Source organism: Bactrocera oleae, chromosome 5 (genome assembly GCF_042242935.1).
Source record: "Bactrocera oleae isolate idBacOlea1 chromosome 5, idBacOlea1, whole genome shotgun sequence".
Lineage (NCBI taxonomy): Eukaryota > Metazoa > Arthropoda > Insecta > Diptera > Tephritidae > Bactrocera > Bactrocera oleae.
Window position 1 is genome coordinate 42,331,683 of NC_091539.1, and position 26,672 is coordinate 42,358,354.

Consider the following 26,672-nt stretch of genomic DNA (forward strand, 5'->3'; position numbering starts at 1 on the left):
TAGCTTTCAAAATTTCTATTTCTTCAGCAAATAATGAAAGTCGTAAAAATACTGTGTTAGAATGAGATTGCATATACTTGTATGTAATCTCTATGTATGTATGTACATATCTAGAATAATCATCTAACAATCGTTTAGTAAAAGTTTTTAAGTAAGATAACTCTTGTTTACTTGGTAGATATTCAACCATATATGAGTTCCAAAAATATTAACACTAAATTAGATAAAAGTCTACCTATTAAGTAATGCCTACGACATTCTGGTAAAGAAAAACTTGCGTCTCGTATAAAAAATTATAGATGTAACACACCGGCTTGAGTACTTACTTTTTAACACTCATCGAATCAAAAAAAAATTCATTTATAGAATATATTATGTCAAAACCAGTGATTATTCAAAGTCTTTCGAAACACAGCGTACATTTACTTAGAACAAAATATGACAGAGAAGAGTTTCATATTAAAATTATAATACTTCTTATTTATCATTACATAAAATAAAAGATTGAGAGATTTTGTATAGGATTCCCTATTCAGCTTGGTTAACAGGGTGTCAAATTTTATTTTCTGTTTTTGAAAAGCAGACTAGCGAAGTTTTCAAATCTAGTAGACAGTTTTTTTTTTTCTAAAAATCCTAAGTTCTAATGAAAATTGTTACCAAAATTTGGCATTATATATATATTTTGACAATATTTTGTAGATATTTAACTCTCGATTCCATGTTGAAAAACCCGTCGAAGCCGTTCAATCATCAAATATTTGGATCCGATAAAAATTGGCTACTTCAGCTAAAATCATTGAATTATACATCTTTTTAAATATTTGATGATTCATGTTAATTATGCGTTATAACTTTGTTAATCAAATAAAACTCAGACCGGAATCAAGTTTATCAAATCGTTTTGTCGTCTAAAAATTTTATCGACATCGAATTTTAAAGTAAGCCTAACTATTGCCAAATTAAAAAGGTGCTGCGTTAACATTAATAAGAGTGTCTTGATAATTTATTTTAATTTAATATTGATTATTACGAATGCTTCCTGTATAGATCTTTGAATTACTCGTCTGACAGGTGACATACACATATCTCTTAATATATATATTTTATCTAAATCACCTGGTTTGCACAACTCAAGGAGGGAAGAACAATAGAATTATTGAAAGGATCTGTTAAGATGACAAATAGCAATCAAAAATCGATCTTGAGATACTTACAAATGCCGTTAAGCTTTTGCTTATAATAGGATTAAATAATCTCAAATATATTAAGCCGACACAGTGGACTCAAACCTAATAAACAGTTTGATTCAAGACAAATAGCATATGTAAATACATATTTACATATAACTGTATGTATATTTGTGTGCATAAACAAAAAGTGCCTTAATTGTGTGATTGTGCGAATATCAATAAAATATGCTGTGTGTCATTTGTAGGCTCACAAGGTGGAATGTTGATGTCGGCTGTCAGAAATCACCTAGCGATGACAGCAGCATTGGTGTTTTAAAAATTCGTTTGTGCACACATACATACATATAAATGTGTGTACTTTGGTTCATGGTGTATATATAATATATGTGGATACGACGCGCGCGAAAGCCTAAAATTTATAAATCTATTAAACAAAGTAGCTCATTTTTCTGTTTCGAACACACATACCTAGTCCATTAGTTCACTGATGAGATGATATACATACATACTAACCTATATATAATTTATTAACCAAATGCATGACACTCATAATGCGATTATGTCAAGGCAAGTCTTTGTAGAGCTTGAACATATTTTAGACGCCGTACATTGTTTGGAACGCGTGATGAATTACTTTGAATCTAGTAGGAATCGTAATACTGAACTAGTTACTTAACTATCGTTTTCCACACACTTTACAAGTAGATAAGAATGCCTTACCAGATGCCAACTGTCAGATTTTTGTCAGAAATATTCCAGTTTCTTACATGTATAAAACTTATGAAAATATCTGATTTTTTATTGTTCAAAAACAATTACTTTGGGTTGAAAGTGTAAAAATAAAAATATTATAAATTCACAGTAAAAACTTCTTAATTAATTATAATTATAAAAATTTAAAATGTATACTTTTCTTATTACTTAATTGTGTCACAAAGCTGATATAAATGAATATATCCACTTATTACGAAGTTGTTTAAATGGTATAAGTTTGGCCTTTTCGCAACTAGTTAATTTTCAGCCGATAATTCCATTTGTACACTAGCATTTACTTTCAATATTTACCAATATATCTATTTTAAGTATGAATATGTAGTAATGAGATTGTATTCCTATTAGTCATACAAATCACTGTGGAAATTATACTAGGTATCGTTTCCTACAAAATATAGTAAAACTAAGCAAAAAATGGTAATTGGTTTCACGCTTTTTACAATTTTTTACAATCGATAAATTAGTGGTCACTTGTCGTTCATCAGCTTTGATTTTTTAAACACAATTTGAGTGCTAATGAATTTCTCTACTATTTTGTATTCACTTTTTTTAAATGCAATATAAATTTCTTATATAAAACTACTATATATAGAGACAGATATATCTCTAATAAAATGAGCGTCTCTAATAAAATTAACATTTAAAATTGCGTCTATTGATTCAACTGATTGATGCGAACATTAACAAAGATCGATTTTGTCCATCTGCTCTATCATCAAAGACTAATTTTCGCCGATGAAATTATACGCGCTAACCCCGTATGACGAGTGTACTGCATTTCGCTCTACCGTTAATTTTAGAAATCTCTAACAATAAGTGAGCTATTTTTAAGTGCAAGAGGCATGAATAACAACAATTGTATCAAAAAGCAAATAATTCTATCGACATATCGGCCCATTCATCTTACAAATATCGATATAAACTAATATTCGTCTCTTCTTACACCCTCGCGACGTCATACACATGTTTTGTTCACCTGTAATGTAATTGTACTTGTAATAGCATACAAGTACATATTAAAAATGTTGATTGTAATAAGTACCATAATAAGCGAGTGCGATAGAAAGATTAGAATGAAAAGCCGAATTGATCGATCATATACTCGTTCAATAGATGGTTGTGGTAAAAGATAAGATATCCAGCAAAGGGGTTAATGAACCATATCGTGGAGAATTAGCACAAGCGCGGTTGCAAGATTCTTCTGGCTTTAACCTTGTCAAACAAGCGGCGAGGCTAAATATTTTTACGAATGCTAATGGTCAAAGTTAACTACAGTCAAATTCCCTTCGATGTCATATTTTCGATTAATTGTGAAAATTGGCTTGGAATAAAATTAGGCACTTCAAAAGGGCCTCAAAGCGTTTTGACGATACATAATTTTGTTTGATGTTTAATGTTTTTTTAAAAGACCCACCGAAGTGAATTGTGTCTCTACAAATAAGAGGCAAGCGAAAATCGGCAGCAAAGTTAGCTGCGACTTGACTCAACACATCTTGATTATTGTTTTGGGTATAAGTCAATGCTATACTCGTACCAAAAGACCTGAATCTTTTGCAAAAACGACGTCGTGTTAAGATTGCAAAAGAGGTGCTCGACGATGTAGCTGAGCACCCTAGATTCATCAAACGCATCATTATTGGTGACGAGACGTGGGTTTATGAATATGACGTCGAACCTGTCCCACAATCAAGCGAAAAGCGCTAAACAAATGAGCCGAAACCGAAAAAACCACGAGTGTATCCTTGATTCCACAGGGTCAAACTCTCAATAAGAAAATACTACTTGCCCAATAATGCGCCGCCCCATACCAGCATGGTTCTGACTGACTTTTTGGCCAAACACGAAATGGGAGTCGCTCAGCCACCGTATTCGCCAGATTTGGTTCCCTGTGACTTTTTTCTGTTTTCGAAAACGAAATTGCTGAACGTCATTCCAGACAAGTGTATATAAAATTGAATTAAGCGTTGGCATGCTTGTATTGACTCAAACGAAGCCTATTTTGAAGGCGATAATTAAGATTTTTAATATTATATAAATGAAAAAGTTTCATTTTTGTTGTTCGTGTCAAATAGTATTCTCAAAACTTTAGCGTAACCGTTATCAAGTCGAATGGCACATTGTAAAATCCATCGATTGCTTAAACGACTGTGACAAAAAGACATAAATAATTAGAAGCAAATTAAGCATGACTAATGCCACATGCAAGTTAGCATAAACGCACTGTTATATGTAAGTATCTACATATATATAATATAATATGTTCATGAATATGAATGTGTATGTATGTATGTATGTATATCTATATAAGAAAATATTGTCTTGTAACAGCAGCAGATTTGTAATTGCCCGCATATGCTACCGACTGTTATATGTACGTGTATGTATGTACAAGTAATTCAAGTGTCCGGCTTGTTACTGCTTGTGCCTTATAAGACCGCTGAAGTAATTGTAGAATTGGCAAGAAACGCATACAATTACCATCTGTTGTGTCAGCAGTGCGATTCGCGGCTAACCGATAGACAGCGAGCAATACGAGCGTGAAATGTGCGTACCACCGCTGTGCCAAGTCTGTTACGGTATGAGCTTATGTGAGGTTGGTTGGAGGCGAGGCACAAGCATTGAAAATTCGCTAGCTAACAACTGCTTGACAACTGCGAAAACCAAAATCGACGACTGCTTTTTTAATTGTCACGTAACATGTCGAATATGTGTAATTGCTCAACTTTCAGCCTATAACTCTATAACTTAATTTTTTTTATTTTGTGTAAATGCATACGCACATACATACATGCATACGCATTTATATGTGTGTATATAAAAAATTTGTTTAGCCAGAGGTAAAAGCGTAGAAAACGTTTTGTAGGCATGCGTACGCTTTGTACTGGCGCATATGAAGTTATGAATGTATATCTTTCTATGTACAATATACATATATGCGTGTACTTGCAGCACAATGCCGCCGCTGCCGCCTGCCTCACGGTTGATTAATTGGCGTTACTGTGACAAACAGCATAAAAAAATTAGAAACACTAAAAACTACTCCGATAAAATACCGCGCACACATACACGTATACAGACATATAAATAAAAAAAAAAACGAAAAAACGTTAACCGAAGCTAGAATACCCTTCTCAAATAACGAAGATTACACACAAGAACTTGATTTTGAACTTTTAGTTTGTATGGCGGCTATATGATATAGTGATCCGATCTAAGCAATTGCTTCAGAAATTATAGCGATGCCATGGAAAATCATTCATGCCAATTTTTGTGCTAATATCTCATCAAATAAAAAAGTTTTCCCTACAAGCATTTGACTCAGATGGTTCAGTTTGTATGGTAGCTATATGCTATAGTGATCCGATCTGGAATATTTATTATAGCGTTGCTTTGGACAACAATTCACGTTAAATTTCGTGAAGATATCACGTTAAGCAAAAAAGTTTTCCTAACAAGAACCTAATTCTGAACCTTCAGTTTGAAGCTATATTTCGTTTCAGAAGCTATATTCTATAGTGCTACAATATCGGCAGATCCAATGAAGAAAAATGGATGTTTGCAAAATATCAGAACGATACCTCAAAAACTGAGCAACTAATTCGCGTCTATATAGACAGACGGACATGACTAAATTGACTCAGCTCATTTATATAAATGTATATATTATAGGATCTCCGACATTTCTTTCTGGGTGTTACCCTGTTCAGAGTAAAGTAAAAATTACAAAAAAATGAAACAAATAACCGTCACATGCGTACCGAGCACTCAGCGTTGCGTACGTTCGTTCGATTTCTTCGATTCGCTGAATTGTGCGTGGTAAGAAGTAAACAATGTTTGCATTAAGATTTACGGTTCCACCTTTGCCCGCAATGTAAACAGGATTAATTCTTCACATATACATACATGCATACGAGTACATATGCGCCATGTGTGTATTGTAGCTGCGCACAAATGCCATTCTTGTATTTATTTGTACAAATTTGACAAATGAGTTCATTATTTACTTATATTTCCTATTACTTATGTGTCGGCTTAATTTCGAGCGCCAGCGGTGATCCATTGAAATGGAAAGCGTGTGGGTAGCTGAGCATTAGTTGAAAACCAAAAAACATATTTTGGTCACCTGTCAAGGTAATGCAAAGTGCGTACGCAAGCTGCGTTCTTTAATTAGGACTTGGAAATAACAAAAAATGAATTGCTTCTTGTCAAAAAGCAAATATTCGAGACGCTTTCTACGTAAATTGAAAAATTGCTTCTTTTATTAATAAAATGCTTAAATTACGACAATTTACTACTCACTAATAACTCATTTTTTGTTATATATGTAGATATAGAGCTCTTTTAAACGCTGCATGTGTCAATAAAAATAATTAAATAGAGTAGCACCGGGTGTTTTTTTTTAGACGTGTGGTTTTTAATGAGCCAATACTTTTTCGGATTTGGTATTTTTGACAACTGTTACTTTATTTATACTCAGTTTGCTTTGCCATTTCATAGTAAACAGATTTTTTTCGGAACAACTTTTGCAAATTGTGTAAATTTATTACTAAAATAATGGTTTGGTTCGCGCTGCGTCCAATATGCTGTCAACGTACTCACCCAGTCGGTAACTCGAGCAACCATAGATCGGTTTCGTACCACGTTTACTCTACAGAATAATGCGCAACCTTAGAGACGCCATACAGTGTGCACCGAAGACACTATTGCTGTAATAGAGCAGAGTATCGAAGAAGACCCGAATGAGACCCGTGCCTATCCTGTTCGTGGAAGATTTCACGTAAGAATCTTGGTTCGTTCGGTGAATGGACCCAAAACGTGATAGCCACCGATCCAGATTTTCACAAGAAAATTTTGTTCAGCGATGAGACTCACTTTTGGTTGAATAAGTACGTTAATAAACAAAATTGTCACACTTGAAGTGATGATAATACATAAGCCATTGTTGAGACTCCATTACATCCTCAAAAAGTCTCTGTTTGGTGTGCTCTATGTTTAGAGGGAATCATTGGTTGATATTTATTCAGAAATGGAGCCGGACAGGGCTAAATGCCATGCAGCCAACGAAAAATCAGTTTGTTGTATGCTAGTATTACTACAGTTACTGACAGCTATATTCTAGTTCGTAAAGTTAATGTGATGATAAGATAATGATCATGCTTTAAAAAGGTCTTACATCCATATCTATGCAAATACTAGGTAAATTTTCATTTACATAATATTAATGATAATTTTTAACAAATTTTGAATTAAAACTTGCATTTGGTAAATTTAACGTTTTAGCGTAATCTATCTATCTAAATCATATATATGAACTGTAGTCACATAACTTGAGATAAAATAAATTAATAAATTTTTACCGATTCCAGTTTTGGCGTGAATTCGTTTAGTAATGAAGATCTTTATCAAATATAAATATATGTTTGTGTATATATGTAAGTATCAGCTACAAACAGCACGTAATTGGAAGAAGCTACGTAAACCATTAGCAACAATGGCAAAATGACTGTCAATAAAATGTAATATATTCAGTGAAATAAAGACTACCTGTTACTACATACACACATACTTACTTTTGATGATAAAATGAATAAAATGACTTCAAAGAAAACCCAAAAGTACACAAAAGAAAGAAAGATAAACATACATATCTATATAATACGCCACGCATGCGCACACGCACTTTTTGTAACATAAAACAACAGCAAAAACAACGGCAACGTAAGCGCAACAAATTGACATTTCGCTGGACAAACTAATATAACTATGGCTAAGTTTTCATATGTATGTATGTATCTATGTTAAGCTATGTATGCTAATAATTGTTTATATAACATATCAACCAGCGCGTCGAGTAGATTTTCTTTAGTTGCATAGCCGAAAATTGTTCAAATCAAAGAAGGCATAAGAACGTTTGTTTGTACATCGTGAACAATTAAATAATTTTATTTAGCGATGAGGTGTCGAGAAGACGACATAACAGAAATGAAGCGCAGGCAGCAAGTACTGTGGGGACGCGTTAATTTATGCAACATCTCCGGTAACTATACATTTCGTTCGATAAATCAGCAATCGGTAATGTTCATTTCCGAACTTCTCTTGTTGTTGGCTTTAGTATTAGTGCTACCCTATCCCAGTAACGGTAAAATGCATTCAGCTCTATGTAACATCAACGGAACCAGATTTATATGTGGTATTGGCTCCTCAACAGCATTTCCCAAGGATAGGTTAGGTTAAAATGTGAATCCTAATAGGGAACTCACATGGACATCTTTTAGCTGGTCCGTTGTGGTGCATAGAACTTCTATAAAATGGACGATAAACACCCTCATAAAACGACGTGGCGCTTTGAGTCGATCACAAACTTTTTTAGACGGCTAATGCCAGTTTCGGATATGTCTTCTGCTTCGCCGGAGGCATGACTGCCGAGATGTTTCAACCTCAGTCTTGCAAAAGCTGCACAATGGAGAATAAAGTGCCTGCATGTATCCACCTCACATTTTATCATACAACTTTGATAGTTTGCGTCCGACTGGATTTTTAGCTTTACAGCATCAATGTCTATTGCACAATGTCCAGTGAGAATTCCTACGATTGCGGCACTTTGCTAGCATTCCCCTAAAATATTGTAGAATTATTTTATTCATTTACTTTTACAACAGCTGAGGAATTCTTAATAGAAATGTTTACTTGTTAGAAATTCCCTCGGTGGTTTGACATTACTTCGTTCTTCTGGGTATGCAAACCAGGTTGACTCTGACATGACGTTGGCATCTGATATCCGACATCTAAGACATGCCGACATTGCAAGAAACCTATTAGACAGCAGGAGACTCCTTGTGTACGAACATCATCTGCATCTACTGACCGTAAAAAAGTCTGAAGATATTCTGTTACCTCGTGCTTCAAATATATGTAAAACAATCACAAACAAAACTCCAAGCATTATGCTAATAATCTCCCTTTTGTACTACTATCAGAAGAAGGGGACGCAGTAAGTGAAACAGGACCTCTTTAAATAATCTCATAATATTATTGTGTACACTAAGGCCCAATTTTAGCATTAAAAGAGAAGTCTATGTTTTATGACACGTTCATTTGGTCGATTTAACATTATTAGGAAATTTGCAGCGAGATTGATCAACTTTGCAAAGATCTGAATATCGTTTTCTTCAATACCTGGTTTCTGCATATTAACCACTCGCCGTTATTCGCCTTCAGATCTAACAGGGAAAACTAAATAAATATATAACGTTATGTTATGATAAGTAAAGGCCAATGTATAAAAAGCGATTATTATTCCAAAGCTGCATAATATTACGCTGAGAGCAGAGAGAGAACGTAGGGCCGTTGCAGGAACAATTGGCTTTCAGCCATTCTGGTGGAACAACTGGGGATAAGTATAATAACACGACGACCAAACTACTTCGATCTGTTCGGGCAAACCGCGAGCTCTCGTAGTGCTTTGCAAAGCTTGAGCTCAATCATATACCAACTTTTGTATGCGTTTTGTACGTCCCAGCTTGCGCATTCTACTTTTTCAGCAACGTTCTTTCAAATTCAATTCGTTCAAATTTCAGTAAGTACTTACATATTGCTTGTAAAAAAATAAATAATTTGTGGCGCTGTGACCTACTAACAAACCGTATTAACTTTTTATCCCCCAAATATATTCACTCACGAGAAAATAAACATACATATATCGTTTGAATTGCCGGTAGCTTCGTATTCTTTTATTATTGTAAATGATTGATGAACTATTTGAATACATTTCGAGTACCTGAATTATAATAGTTTAGGGCTTACCTAAACAGCACTAATATTGCACGAGTATTCCTACACTCAAGTGTTAAGTGCGTGGCGCTTAGGGTAATGATCTTTGCGATCACTACGAGTTCGGTTACTATTGCGGACCATGAAGCCAAGAACAGCAACAATAAATAATAGAAAACCAGTATGCGTAAGACGCCGCCAAAGCAGCAAATGCTCGTGCAGTTAAAGGTAAAGTGAATCGACCCACCACCACAACCAGTCGACCAACCAGTCAATCAACCCAATAGTGAACTAATGTTCGCGCTAATGAAGCCAAGATCGACTAAGCGTTCCACCGATGCGGCGATCTGTCGAACATTTTAACAGCAAACCGACATTTCTGTTACAGTTTTAAATTTTTTTGTACGACGATTTCTTTTCGGGTGTTTATTATTGGTTGTTGTTGTTGTTGTTTTTTTTTTTTTTGTTAGTAACAAAGATCACACATTACGCAGACAATTAGAAAACTGTTGCTACGTACATATATACTAGTAGAAAAAGTAGTTGGGCTGCAAAGAGTAGAAAACGGTTGTAGATACAGTGATCTCAGGATAACTGAAATTGCCAATATTTGGAATTTGTTGCTAGTGTAATTCAAATTCCTCTGGGGACACTCCCTTCAAAAATGAATTCATAGTTATTGATAGCCAGCTTAAAATTGTCACTTCCCTGGTCGACGTGTCTGAGGTCTGCTCTCTCGTTTCAATATATTTACAAACACAAGCAACTACGGAGTGATCAATTTCAATTCAATAAAATAATATTATTTTGATGTACATTAACTTGAGTTAACCCTTCGTCGTACCATATATTAAGACAGTCTATTTGACTAATACCAGTTGCATATACGATTTGAAACCCTCCAAAGTTCATTTTTAAATTTTCAAATTATAAATTACGTGTAGCTGTTGTTAGATATGAATAAGCCCAATACGGCAGGAAAAATTACAAATTCACTACATTTGAAAGGAAACATTTTAAATTGACCAGCAATCAAAATGAACGAGATTCAGTTAAGTGGTATCTACTGCAAATCTATTTCACAAATAAACTTGATTTGAGGATTAATGTTTTAGGCTAATCAATGTAAGTATATCTAACATACTTTTTTGCAAATAAACTCACTAAGCGTGAGAAATTTGCCCATAGCGACTTGTAATTTCGCGAAACTGCACGTTTTGATCGTTTTGGCAGTAAGATTGAAGAAAGCATGTACATATGTATGTTCAAATTTACACATGTAATACTTTCGAAAACGGTGCTAACTAGGCACGCTCAGGAGTTTTGGCAAATGCTGTCCCAATTTTAAAGATTTAGTACTTAAGAGTTAAATGCAATATCAAGTAATTTGGCAAGATTAAAAGAAAGCTTATTGATTAAAATATTTAACATTTTGTTCGAAATATGTGTTGGTGATAAAATCTAAACATTTTTTTGTGGGCGACAGACAGGAATATACAGACAGAATATAATAAGCGGAATTCACTGAAACAAACAACAATGAATTTATTGAACAAAAATTTAAGAAATGAGTTCAAACAACCGCTTTTGTTGATATTCCTCCATATTATTTCTTAACTTCCATATTATATTAATCTATACCAAAATCAATTATACATAAGTTGCCTTATACTTAATTTCGAATTTTAAGCATGCCACGAAACTATGAAATCATAAATTATGTACATACATATGTATTATGAAACGATGTTCAATCGCATTAAATACAATTCTATATTTTTCCGTATTTATTCTTTACTGTAGTCGTATACAAAATGCTGAATTGTTTTTTACAAAAATCAAAATGGCTTAGGACTTGCTTGACTAAGCCACACATTATCAATATAAGCTGTCTTCGATTCGCCAATTCTCTGCTGCGGTACCTTTAAGCGCGGCCCTTTGTCAAAAATAAATACATACATATAACAAAGTTAGAGAGTTAAATTCGTCACAAGCGAGTATATTATTACAATGGCATAACTTTCATTTTTAACGCTACCAAGTATTTGCTTATGGATTTTAGACCAGTTTTCCCATTTTGAATGGTTCAAATGACAATTAACCGTCAAACAGGACAATACAAATATTTGTTCTATTGATTTTAAAAACTCTAGAGACTTTAAATAAATTAAAATAATTTAAAGAAAAAAGCATGGACGCTCTTCGAAGCCACAAGATTAATAGTTGTTTTTGCGGCATAAAAAAGAATTTCTTCATCAAAGAAGCGAGCATAACATAATTGTGCATTTGTTTGAGAGTATGTCAGGTTGCTGGTAGTTTATACGAATAAATGGTATAATTTGTTCGATTTACTACACTCAAATGCTTGGCGAATCGAAGACAGCTATAATTTGCTTCTTTGCATTTGTAGCAGAAGATCTACATAAGAGCCTGCACAGTATGACAACCGCCTGCAGAGAGCGACGATAATTCAGCACAATAGGTTTGCTTCAATTTGCCCCTGAAAATTCATGCATACATATTTATATGTTATGGACAGCTCAGCAAGGTAATAAAAAAGTGAGTTCCAGGGTTAGACAGCTCATGCTGAAAATGATGGATATTGGGCTATATGGTACATACATACATATTATACATACTTATGTAATGCATAAATAGATTGCTTCAGCTATAGATGTATGTATGTAATTATGTACATATATAAATTTCTATGCACTACATACATACGTACACACTACTTCTATTGGTACCTAGAAATTACAATGTACACATGTTAGATATAGATCTACTCGTGTGGCAAAGCTACTGTTTGCATACGATATTTTTGTGTACACTTTCGATTTCTACCTCCACATTATGCTGGACCCAGCAGTGTTTACATAACTAGAAAAAGTGAAAAAGTAACAGATTTCCAAACAAAAGGGCAACAAATGCTAGGCTTAATCCACGAACGCTTTACAGGTTGTAGTTGTTTTTTTTTTTTTTTTGTTTCTTCAGCAACATTTGTGGGCACACAGATATGTTTTGTTTGTATAACCACTTTTCTCTATTTCTGGTTTCTTTATTAGGCCGCTTCTTCAGTTTTATTCTATTTATGCACGCTTTAACACTTCATAATTTTGCTGGCTACTTTCTTGAGTTTATCAAAATCACATGATCGCAGCCAACCCCAAACATTTTCTGCTTAATCGTAACTTCATATCAACGAGAATTATCTATAACACGCCTGCAGGCCCTAGAAAGCCCAGCTTTAACAAGAAAAAGCAACAACAAGAACCGAAAGAAAAATTCAAAATAAAAGCCGTGTAATCAAATGAACGCTTCAAAGTCTCCGTTTACACACGGATATTTTGTATATGCCCAGAACACACATACCTACACACGCCTTTAAATTTTTTGGGGTATAGTTACCTGCCGAAAACGCTCATAGCTCGGCTGGCTTGTGATTTAGTTGTATAATTTTTTTTATTATTTGATTTCATTTGTTTTATTTCGCACACTTCGCCACATCGAGCATTCCAAGTTCTTACGAAAATCCCACACAAATCTAATACCAACGAGAATTGTCGGCCTCACACAATGTGATAAGCTCAATGTATATGTATACCATAGCATATATTATATGTATACCATATATATATATGTACAAAAAGTAAAAGAGTCGAAAATTTGAACCGCAGAGAAACGTGACAAAGTTTTTGGCAAAATCTACAAAAAAGGTAAAAATAATTACACGCATAAAACTACCAACATAAACATAAATAATAACAAAACAGAAATTTATAAAAATGAATTAAAGCTGAGTAAATAATTTAGTGAAAATAAAAAAGGCAAAAAGAACGAGCTTCGTTAATGGCAGGTAATGTCCAACGCGACAAAGAACCGCGAAAGCCAAGCTCGGGCAAAGAATAATGAAGCGTAGCTGGCAGAAAATGAAATGTGAAAGAAAATAAATAAAGCTTTGCGCTTCAAAAAGTTCTTTTATTTGTTTTGCAGAATTTCAACTCATTATGATTTTATTTTATTCGCTTTAACTCAATTCGAAAGTAAATGTTTGTATGTATGTACACACACAAGTTTGTTTGGTTCCAGAGCTTAAGCGTTTCAAAACAAAAATATTTTGCTAACTTTCTGTTTTATGCTTTACTGTCATATACTCGCACATACCTATGCAAAAAACAATTAGGAATGTTAATTTCGGCTGCGCTGAAGCTAGAACACCCTTCATAAATAAAGAAGTTTTAATACAAGAACTTGATTTTGATCGTTTACATAGCTTGTGTGGCGGCTATATGATCCAGTATTTCGATCTGGAAAAGTTCTTCACATATTGTAGCGTTGTCTTAAAAAATAATACCAAATAAATTTTGTGAAGATATCATGTCAAATAAAAAAAGTTTTTGATACAAATACTTGAATTTGATCGTTGAGTTTGTAAGACAGCTTTATGCTATAGTGTTCCGATACCGGCGGCAAATTACCAGCTTCTTGAGGAGAAAAGGACGTGTGCGAAACATCAGATCAGTATCTCAAAAACTGAAATATTCATGTACGTCGTCACGTTTATCATTTATGTACAGCTCGCGTATATCAATGGTCGTTTCTTTTATTTTCCAAAATTTTATATATTTCATAAAAATTTTACTACAAAGATCATCTTGTATTAAAGATATAAGCCGATTCAAATCCATACTTTACAAGTTTTCACTTATGTTTTGGGGAATACCCGAACTTCTCAAAAGATTAGTCAGCTATACGATTTTCTCACTCTAACAAACTGAAAAAGCTTAAAAGTAATTCCCTTTGCATTTTGGTCTAAAATCTGTTGAAAACAAAAATAAAGTTTTTAATTTTGCCCAAAACAAATAGAGATACTTGAGAAAACTTAAAATTTTACTTGCTGTAGGATTTTCATTAACACCAACTGTATATATATATATACGTTTCCTTTTGTGTGTTACAAACTTCTTAGAAAACCCCGTTAGGGGTATAAGTATATACACATACATACATATATATATATATACAGATATCTATATATATACATTTTGCTCGCGTAATTTTATTTATACCTTACAGATTGAGTATTTTGACGTGGTGATCGATCTTCTTTCACGTCGTCGGGTGTTTATTCAAAACACTTAAGATTATAGCTGCAAATTACAAGCATAATGTGTAGATACTTAGAAGATTATCTAATAAAATTAATGAAGAAAATAATTTTGTGTTAAATATTGAACAACTGCAACCTTTCCAATTCGTAGAATGGCGAATGGAACTTCAAATATGTTACTAAATATTCCTAGAAAAGAGAGATATTATATAATACGACTGTAATGTGGTATCCGCAAAGGCTTTCGAGTTGGCGGCACAAATTTATTGTTGATAGGTAGCAGTAAATGTAAGGCTTCGAAGTGCAGCTACCTTTAGAGAGCAGTGCATTCTCTCCTCCGATAGCCGGAATTAGATGTTCCCGGATTGTTATTATTTTACTGTGGGAGCTGAACCTAATTGGCTTACATGTTTAATTCTAGTTCGAAGTGAATTTGGTATTCTTAACGTGTTTCGAAGTCTAATTCTATTGAGTTTGCAATCGGCTGTCAAGGTTAGTCGAATTTCAAATTAGAAAATTACCAGCAGCTACATAAACTCAGATACAGAAACCTACATATAAAGATGCTACAAAACCATTGACTCTATTTAAAATATTTTTTTTTACTTACTTACTGCTTACTCCTAAAATATATAGTACGAAGGATGCACATTATTATAAGACATTATATATAATATGATAATATAAATAAAAAACAAACAACGTCTTGTCGCAAAGCAGCAATCTCGCCACACTTATTTCGATGACCTTAAAGTTAGAGGTTCATTTACTTTGAGTCTATAGGATCATGTCTGTGTATATGAATGCAACTGTATGTGTATAAGAAGTGCAACTGATTATTATAATGTTGTTGTTTGTCTGAAATTCACAGATTTATTTCTAAAACTACTACAAATTTTTGGGCTGCTGGTTATTTATTATGTGCGTTGCGCCGCAGCCTCACATCCTCATATTGCCAAAGATGTATCAAACCAAGTTTTTTTACGATTTGTGAAAAATAATGGTTAATCAGAGTTAGCAGTCACTGCATACTAACGAATATTGTTAAGACATGAACACATTCACATACCCACCGACTGTTGCATATTATAGAAGAATATAATTTAAATAATAATGAATGTGGAAGAATAAGAGAGATAGATTCAAAGAAGATAACCGCTGTGTGCGCTTGGGTTTTTTGAATGTTGTCACGATATACATACATACATATGTATGTATGTACATATAAACATGTGCTAAATTTAAGGTCTGATACTAGCAAACTGATTATTTTTCTAATAGATGGATTTAGTAATATGTATCTGGCGTAGCCATTATGGACGAGCGTTTAGATGAGAGTGACATTATGAAATTACCTTAAAAATGGCAAGAAGTTATCGAGCAAAACGATTCACATTTGATAATTCGAATCGAATCCTTCTAACTGCGCTAAATTAAACCTTTAATTTAATTAAAAAATAATGGACTTCTTTTTACTAGACTTTATAATGTTTAGAGACAATTGTAGGCTCAACTGAAGTGTGGTTTTGCTCTATCATCACAAGTACCCCTCTAATACTGATGTAACTGACATATATCAGTATTAGAGGGTATATTAAGGGTTTGTCTTTAATTAAAAAAATAAGAAATATCTAAAAATGTATATGCCGATGAAAAATTATATACTTAAATATTTTAGTATGTATCCCAATAACTTCCAGAAAAAATTACTAAAATAGGCTTCTCAGCTGAGTGTGCCTCTTTGCAATTATGCCTTGCCACAAATCTACAGAAACATATTTTCTATTGATCCCAAATACATAATCGCCAGCACGTGCACATTTTACTTTCGTTTTTTTTTCTTTCACAACATATCATGACAGCTTTCGTAAGAACTGTGCAAACAGACATCATGTGGATGTCTATTTCAATAAATGTTAACATACACAATTGTACCGACACATCAATATTATTAATAGACAATTTTCACCGGAAAAACTAATACATATATACATTTGTATTTATATTTGTCTCTTGTCTTCAATGTTTTGCTGAGTTATTCGGCTTATAATATATGTATGTACCTTATGATGTGGTCCAAGGAAGCGAAGGATTTATATAAGCCACCTCCGAAATGCTGAAAACTTTCAATGAAGATACTTCTCAAAACAAGAAAATTTGGTGCATTTCTTATAGCGTAAATGGCTATAAAAAGATATTCTTCTTGTTATGATCGGTCAGTTTAAATGGCAGCTATTTGATGGAGTGATCTGATATCGGCGCTTCCGACAAACGAGCAGCTTTTTGGGAAGAAAGGAACGAGTGCAATACTTCAGTTAGATATCTCAAAACTGACAGACTAATTCGCGTATATACAGACAGACGGACATGGCTAAATCAACTCTGCTCGTCACGGTGATCATTTAAATATATACATACTTACATATATATTTTCTGTTGCCTTAGACGTTCCATTTTGGGAAAACTCGTACGAAACTTAATATACTGTATAATTAATGCAAAATCATCTTGTAATCTTGTAATAATATACACTCTCAACATTTCTTATAGATCGTCTTTTTTAGCTTCCTACTAAAAATAGTCAGGATATTCATACATATGTATCTAGGAAGCGCTTAGAGTCTATCACAAATTTATTGTGACGTTTTATTGTGATTCCAGCCCATTCATCTTTCGTTCATCGAAAGTTCATATGACATACAAGATGCTTCAACCTCAGTGTGGCCGAAAGCTGGACAGTCCACTAGAAACTGTCGAGATGTTTCCACCACGCTTTCCTCCAGACAACTTTGACGATTTGCATTCGACACAGTATACGAGTATAGCGCAGTATACGATAATAATTTTCACTCTGTCAACACTTACAAACTATTATGACTTTTTTTAAAGAAAAGTTTGCCGTAGAATCACATCTTAAATGATACCAAGGTCCGTAGAGGTAGCAAATTGTCTTATAATGTACAACAACCGCGTACTGCGCTACACTTATTCCTTCATAAAATCCATTCCTAGCTCATAACATCAATAATCATACATTAATATGAGGTCGAAACTCAAACCCAACATCTGGCAAAGCTATAAGTCATACAAAATATGAAAAATAACTATACTCTTTGGCTGAACAGGGTATATTAATTTCACCACGATGTTTGTTAGACCCAAACGGAAACGTCGGAGACCCTATAAATTGGTGGGTGTTCCAAAATTAACGCAAGATTTAAATTCCGATTCGATATTGCGACGTGATAACGCAGTTCTTTTTGCCGACATTGGATGATATTGATGTGGCCAATATGTGGTTTCAACAAAACGGTGCCAGATGTCATACAACCTGTGAAACACTTCAATTACATAAGGCCTGGGATATTTCCTGGTCGTGTATTCTCTCGTATTGGTGATCACAATTGGCCCGATAGATCGTTTCATTTAACACCATTAGATTTCTTTTTATGGGGTTATTTGAAACCGCAGGTCTATTAAAACAAGCCCGAGACCACGCGTGCTTTAAAGGAGGAGATTCAACGTTGCATTAATGAAATTCAGCCACATTTATGCAGAATAGTCATGGAAATTTTCGACAAACGAATGCGTATGTATATGGAAAGCCGTGGAGACCATTTGCCCGATGTGCTGTTCCATAAATAACCTTGTCCTATGTACTTTATGATTCAATAAAAATTTAAATTTTTTGACACCCAAACATATAGAAATATATGTAAGTATATAAATGATCAGTGGATGAGCTGAGTCGATTTAACCATTCCTTAGTTTTTGAGATAACGATCTGAAATTATGCAACCGTTCTTTCTCAACAAGAAGCTGCTCAACTACAGCATATAGCTGCCATACAAACTGACCGATCCAACTCAAGTCCTTGTATGGAAAACTATTTTATTTGACAAGGTATCTTTATTCTTGAAATTTGTTGTTGCTACAATCAACGATGATATTGTTCAGATCGGACCACTACAGCATATACATAGCTGCAATGTAACTACTTGCAGTGACCTTAAAAGATGAATCTTGTTCATCGTTGGGTTCATGTGAGATAGTTCATATTTGGTTTTATTTTAAATATCATCTGCTTTTTATCAAAGTTTCTTTGTTTTCCAAAATCAAGTCCGGCATGCTGCGAGTAATACCAAAATTGTAAAGTAATGCTGTCAGTAATCAATAGTTAATGCCACTAATTAATAATATTCATTACATGAAAGCATATCATCGAATTCATTGTAGCCACCCTAGTGCCTAATAAATGCATGTATGTCTGTGAGTCTTCGCTTAAAATGTGCCAAATCATACCAGGCCATGCAAGTAGTTACATACAAATGTACATATACAACTATATACATATAAATATTTACATACATGTTAATATGTATAAAATCTGTACATATGTATATACAGGTATATTTGTATGTATATTTGCAGATTTTAGTTATGTCTACCGACGCCACTGCCCCAACAGTGTCTGTCTATACGCCTCTAATAAGGTATGAGGGTCTATGCACACAAATTTGAGTGTGTGTATGTGTGCTGATATACATATTTATGCGTGTATCTGCCCATAGCTGCTTCGGCAATATTTGCGAATGTGCGTAAGTGAGTTTGTAATGTGAATTAATAATGTACATATGTATGCATGTATATAACTTTGTATGTAAGAATGCGTGTGCGCGCGTTTGTGTAGTTCGCGTTTGTTGTTGGTTCATTGGCCGCCAAAATTTTTGAAGGCCAAAATAATTCACGATTTTAACTGCGTACCAGCCGCGTCGGCAACACCGAAGAATCACAGTGCTTGTACTTTTATGGCGAGAATTCTTTGCCGCACACACACATGTATATACATATGTATATGTGTATCTATGTATGTGTATATAGCATAAAGCATAGCTGAAATTCAGCATTAGCTACCGACGTGTTGTGTTTTAATATGTTGTTGCTATGTATGTATATATGTGGCATCCATGTAGCTTGTTGTTGTTTTGTTGAAGCGTCACTTACACATGTTTCTAGGTGTGTGCGCAAGTTTGTATATTTTCTTTATTCAAGCGGCATAGAATTGAAGTGTCTGCTTGTCGTTTCGACAACTTTGCCATTTCAGCATTTCGCCGTCGTTCTGGCGTTTGGCAAACGTTGCCTGTGTGCTATAAGGTTTGTGAGGTCGCTTGCGAACACTGCTTGGTTGCTTTGTATGTATGTATGTATGCATGTATGTAAGTCATAAAGCTTTCCCCAATTTTGTTTTTGTATTTCTCTTTGTCATTCTTATTTGTAATATGCTTTATTGTTATCTTCTTTGTTATAAGCTCGGTTTTATTATTATTGTATTATTATTATTTGTTGACTCTCTCTGCTAGTTTTAGGCTGTTGTCATTTCGCTTTTAAGATTACCAAACTTGCTTAGCCTCAGTTTATGGTATTCTGCTTCAGTGACAATTGTCTTCTGCGCGCATAAAAATTCTATAATATTACATTATGTCTGTATGCATGTAGCTTCATAAAGCACTCATATGTGCTGACATTTTTATGAACTTAAGTAATTCACATTTAATATATTTCATGCAAATCAGCGCCAATCTCTTGCTTTGTGCCGTTTTTCGTAATATAATATTTTGTTAGCATTATTTTTTCTCACACGCATTTCTAGCATTCACTTTCATTTCGCATAGTTGAACAACACTGCGTATTCGCAACTAATGATACTTTAGACTCTAAAGTTTAGAGAAAAAGGGAGTAAGAAGTGTTAAGTAAGGTTACAACCGAATATTCGATACTCTTTAAATTTGAAGGAATAAAATATGTGTGGTTTATGGGAAACAGGGGAGGGTTTCGACCTATATCATGCATTTTCATCTAGTAGCACAGTAGTGTTCTTAGTACAGAAACGCATACATACTATTGAGATTACTCACACATTCTTTGGTATAAAATCAAACAGAAGGATGGAAATCGTCATATTTGCTATATGGAGGCTAGAAGAATCTCTGGCTCAATATAGTGTCATAAAGAAATCTCACACACTATACTCATACTGATATACATATTAGGGTGGAGCGAAAAAATTTGTTTTTTTACAATTTTTGTTGTGGTCATTATTGGAGTTTAAAAAAAGTCTTAAACGACAACATGCTTTCCTTAAGCATTTAAATAAAATAAACAAATTATAATCAGATTTATTTACCGCTGGAATTTTAATTTTTCCCCACAAATGACTGGTTTTCTGAGCTTACGCTTCGATTTTTTGCCTCCATATGTTGGCTGATCCCCGGTATTTTCAGCTTGCTTGAGCATTCTAGGTTAGCGCTGTTTTATTTAGCTCTCTCTTGTATAGTATTGTAGGTTTTGAGTTATGTACATTAACCGCAAGTAAAGACGGACTTAAGCCTAAAAATTTTCGAAACAATCTGCTCTTTTGTGAGTATTACTATGTTCCGAATTTATTTTTTGTCGCTAAGTTGTATACTGGGCATGACAATAGTCCGAGTGGCGAAGTTCGACTTTCTTAGTGTCGTCGCAAATCGCGTGTACCTCGAAAAATAATTAATTTTTTTCTTTTAAAATGTTGCTGTGTATTCTTAAAATATGTATAAATATATCCTTAAAATTGCAAAACAATGGATGTAATACTTTTTTTTTTTTTTGTATTCCCATACTACAATACAACCCTTATACCGCATTTCAAAGCGTGGCGGCCAATAATAGAAGTAATTCAAGCCTATTAGCAGGTAAACATTTATATAAAGCCCGTGATTGTGCCATTCAATTAGGTGTACTTGTTTAATTTTAAACTTTAAAATAGTTTCGCCTCGCATATGAACATGAAATCACTATGTCATTTGCTATGGTTACTTAGGTTGTTGTTGTTGTTGTTGTTATTTGTATTGGCCTGTCGCGCTTATAGTATTTTGCGCCACTTGCTGTCATTTCAATATGTCCAATAAGTGCTGGGCCGTTGTCTAAATAGCCGATTTGTCACACTTTATTAAATTCATTCACTTTAAGCCTCATCAATTTTACCCAAGCGCATAGAAAGCATTACCAAAATGTCAAATTAACAATTGTTAATTGTTTGTATTGTCAATATTGCTTTATTTGCAACAATTGCTGGTAATTCGAGGCGTATGTTGTCGATCGGCATCGATCGCCAGCACAACATATATATGTGTGTGTGTATCTGTGTGTTTGTATGAGTGTGCCGCATGGTATTTCAATTGGAGTGCGTTCACCTGCCTTAATTCTCATCAATTTGCTCGGTCACGCGTAAGTGACTGCTTGAATAAGCAAATAAGTATACTTAAATATAAAACTAAACATGTTTCTCATGCCAAACTCCATTGCTTCTACAAATATTTGCTAAATTTATGCTATAACTACTATTGAACCCCTTAAGAATAAATATATATATATATATATGTGTATGGTCTACTTGGTTTTTCCAAAATAAAGCTTTTAAGCATAAATGAAGTATGAAATTATAAAAATAGATTTGCTGTATCTCTATGGGGGTTATCGTCAAGTGGCAACAATTTTGGTTTATCATTCATTTAAGTAATTTGATAACAGAGTAGGAAAATATAATCTAAGTTGATACCAACTTTATAGTTAAAAGTCAACAACATAAGTCTACTCTTCATTATTTACAATATTCTAAAGCAATTTGTACAGAACACACAGTTTTATCAACGAAAAATTCTTTTTTTAATTGTATTTTTAGGATATTCTCAAAAAGAGTGCTTTTGAGAGTCAGAAATTCATACATGAATTTCAGATATATTAGATCCGGTAGAATATTAAAACGCTTTAGCTCTAAATTGACACTTATATATCTCTAGATGCTATGCCGAGTTTCTTCTCACATTTGTTTCGTAGATCATGATGATGATGATTTTTCGAAACTACCGATATCGGTCCACTATGGTGTATATAGCTGTCATACAAAATGATCGAGCAAAATCAAGTCCTTGTACAGAAACCTGTTTTTGCCCTACAAAACTGATCAATTTATACCAATTTCTTGCATGTAAACATTTTTATTTGTGAAGGGTATTATAGCTACATTGCAACCAAAGTTAACGTTCTTTGTTTTGTATAAAGTTGTAGTTATTTTAATAATTACTTTAAGATATTTAGTCTTTGTATAGAAGGAATAGTTAAATAAAGACGATGAAAATTATGTTCTGTTACTTTTTCAGAGAGTGTTTGACAGAAAGCACTCTTCTTCTTTGGCTCATGACATCTCATGTATCATTCTTTTAAGCAGAGTAAATATCGGTAATAAATTACTATGTATATTCGATTCAATTGCGATTCATTGCATTTCAGATCCGCGGCCAGAAATGTCTTTGCTGTAATAGTTGATATCCGACAAGAACACTAAAATAAAATGCCCGAGCAAAGTCGGTGAAGAGCTGGCAAAAACGATAGGATGTCAATCGTTGAGTTAAGGCTAAATTGCACACGACGATTTAGATCTTTACTTAATAAAATTTTCATAGGAGATGGTTGCTTCAAACCGTTTTGGAAACGAGTCGAACACAAGACGACTACTAGGTCGCGAAGCAAACACATATAAAAATAGGTAGAGCATACGGAAAGGGTTTGTCGACAGATACGTACGTGGCAGGATCACAAGTCAAAAGGGAGAAGTACAACTTGTCGCCAAATGCGTTCTGACCATTACTTAGGTAAGTGCGTTGCTCAAAATCCTTCCCCCGGATATTCTAAGGTGATATTGAGGGTATCGGTACTTGAAGGTCCGAGAATTAGTTCGTATAGCTCAACATTTTGTCATTAGGCGGAATTTGAGTGCAAACTTGGGTTTCAAAGACTCCAAGCTCGCTTAATTTTTACTACTTGCACCAAAGAGTTGACACCCCCTAAAAGAACAATTTACAGTTTTATAACCTTTGAGTTTAAAGGCCTTTAAAAAATTATTCCTGGTGTAAAAAGTTTACAAATATATAATGTTTCTTCTCAAATAAATGCTACAATGAGCCATAATTGCAGTCAATATTTTTTATAGAATGCTTGGATTGTAAAAACACTTAACACTGGTCTTTATCATTAGATCTTGATTGTTTCGTTACAATAAAATTATAATAAAAGATTGGTAAATTTGTATTAAATAAAAATCAAACAATCGTAATGTTAGGTTAGACAATGTTCGTTACACCGGCCTTATAAGAGTAATAGTCCAAGGGGTCACAGAAGTGGGGAAACTATTCACTAGTCACGTTCAAGTAAGAAAACCGTTTGTCATGACACAAAATTTACACAATGATTCTTTTGTTACAACGCACGCGTGCGCTTAAAGACATTAAGACACAATATTGTAAATTACAAAGGGGGAAAACCCAATTTAGGCAAACGTTATATAAGCGCCATGGATGCTAATAAATTTCCTATTAACAAGTAGCGCTGCAGTGAGTGGAATATCAAGTGTATAAATTTAATTACAATATACATAAATAATTTGTATAAATATATACATACATATACGTATATACATAATATTAAATGTACATATATATTTACATACACATACATGTTTATTGTAAAGTTTTGGTTTTGTCTGTTTGTACGCCCACGAGCTTATGCAGATTTTTTCAACACTTAATTGGAATTGAAATCACACTTGACTGATGAAATGAAATTACAATTTTGTTGTAGATGGTATTTTGCTTAAAATTTCACATACAAAAATTTATTCAAACCCTGTAAAAAATCGAATTTTAAATGTAACCGGAACTACAGTATGTTAAGTCCTTCTTAGTACTTATTAGAAAACACTTGAAGGTTTGATTTAAAAAAATCTAGCCGATTTTGTGTTTAAGTCCCATCCTATGACACTATAGTCAATCCATAACTTACTCCTTTAATTTGGTGAAGACATTTCGTTAATGAAAGCTTATTTACTAATTGCATCAATTAAGGAGTCGTCTTAAACCTTTTATTGTAAATTTACAGAATACCACGCCCTAAATATGGTTCAAGTCAAAAAACGTTTCGGGATAATTCTTACATACATACACTCATTCCTTCTTTGCTATTTGACCGAGCTTCGCTGCCGTGCGTCTCAATGTTACCGAACAAAATAAATTGTCCTACAAGTTTTGAGCACAATTATATTCGAACAAAATTTTGGATTTTATGGAATGCCTTTCCGAATCCGAAATAAAATAGACTGTTTGACATTAAGTAAGAGCTGATTACACTAATAAGCCCCTTTTTTGCCAAAAGTGTACTCTGAGATGTTCAATGTGAGCGTGAGATCGAAGCAACGCATTATAATTTCATCTCGATCTCATATTGAATCTCTACGAAAGCATAAAAACCTTATCTTGTAATCTTCAAATTATTCTGAGTTCTATCAAAATACAGTATTTAATTCAACCTTCCATGTGGTTGGTTCGTATGCCACCCCTATATTGAGACGCCCTAGGATGATTACAAATGGTTTTTTTTGTGCAATGCAAAGCTTTGCAGAAATCGAAATAATATTACATGACTGTTGGACTCGACGGTTTCCATTATTGTATCGATATTATCGAAAATTACTTATAACTTAATTCGATCGCACTTATACTAAGCGAGATACAGATTACTAAAGTCATGTATTGGAAAAGAATGGATATACTTCTACAATCCATTTACCCGAAGAAAAATATTATTGTAAATATAAAACCTTAGCCCTTTGGGGATATATTTACAATTATTGATATTCGATGTATAGCCCTCAAAACTTGTAATATCGATACACCTAGTTTTGCCGAAGTTGAGGTTATTTTTCACATGATCTGAAGTAGTCTGAAATTGATTTTCGTGCAATCCTTAATTTAAGCTCCTTGGCTATGTAATATTAATTAACTTTGTAGTGCAACCCCTTAAAACAAAATATTATGTCGAATTCGGTGAACAGTTCCACAGTTTGACCACCACTGTTTCTGCAAAGCTTAACTCCTGATTAGAGCGAGCGATCTGATCTGCCTTGGCCAAATCGACGCTTCGGAAGTATTTTAATATTTTCAACTAAAGAGGGAAGGTTTATAACGAAAAGAGACATAACGGTATTGATGATATATATATCTAAAGTTAAAAGTATCTTAGTATCTAGTACTCGCGGGTTTGAAAAGAAGGCACACGAAAATGTCTAGTATTCGCCAAAAGATCAATAGACCTAATTACTGGATCTCCCGACTTCCCTGTAGGGCATTTGAAAAAGAATCGATAGGCATGTACGAAACTGTTTCAGTTTATAAGCACTTATACAAGTATCGCAATCGAAAATTACGTCGCAATAAATAAAAGCCAACAAACTGTTGAGTGCCTAATTATTTGGTAATACACTTCAGAAAAGAGTTCAAAACGTATGCCCAAGTTGAAAAAATGCGGAGCAGAAATGAAAAAATCATCAGCGATAAATGCCGAATATGAAAGCTAACCAAATATAATCCAAAAAAGGCAAAAACTACAAAGCTGTGATAAAATACTTAAATACCGTGCTTCAACGCCGCGGTCACAATTACACATTTAGTTTTCATATATGTACATATGTATGTAAAATAGGGTGGGTAAAAAAACTAATGTTTTTTTTTTCGTTTCGTACTCTGAAAAGTTGGTTGATAGACACATCTAAGAAAGGCTCTTCAAGTATGAGCTCTTAATTGTAACGGGAAGGTCCTCCACCTAAGGTTTTCTACATACCCTAACGTACAAATGTATGTACATATTTAGGTGTCTCCTACCAATTCTTCAAAAACCGGCAATAGAACCTGTAATGCCAAGCATATACATATACATATGTACGATATACTTGTATATGC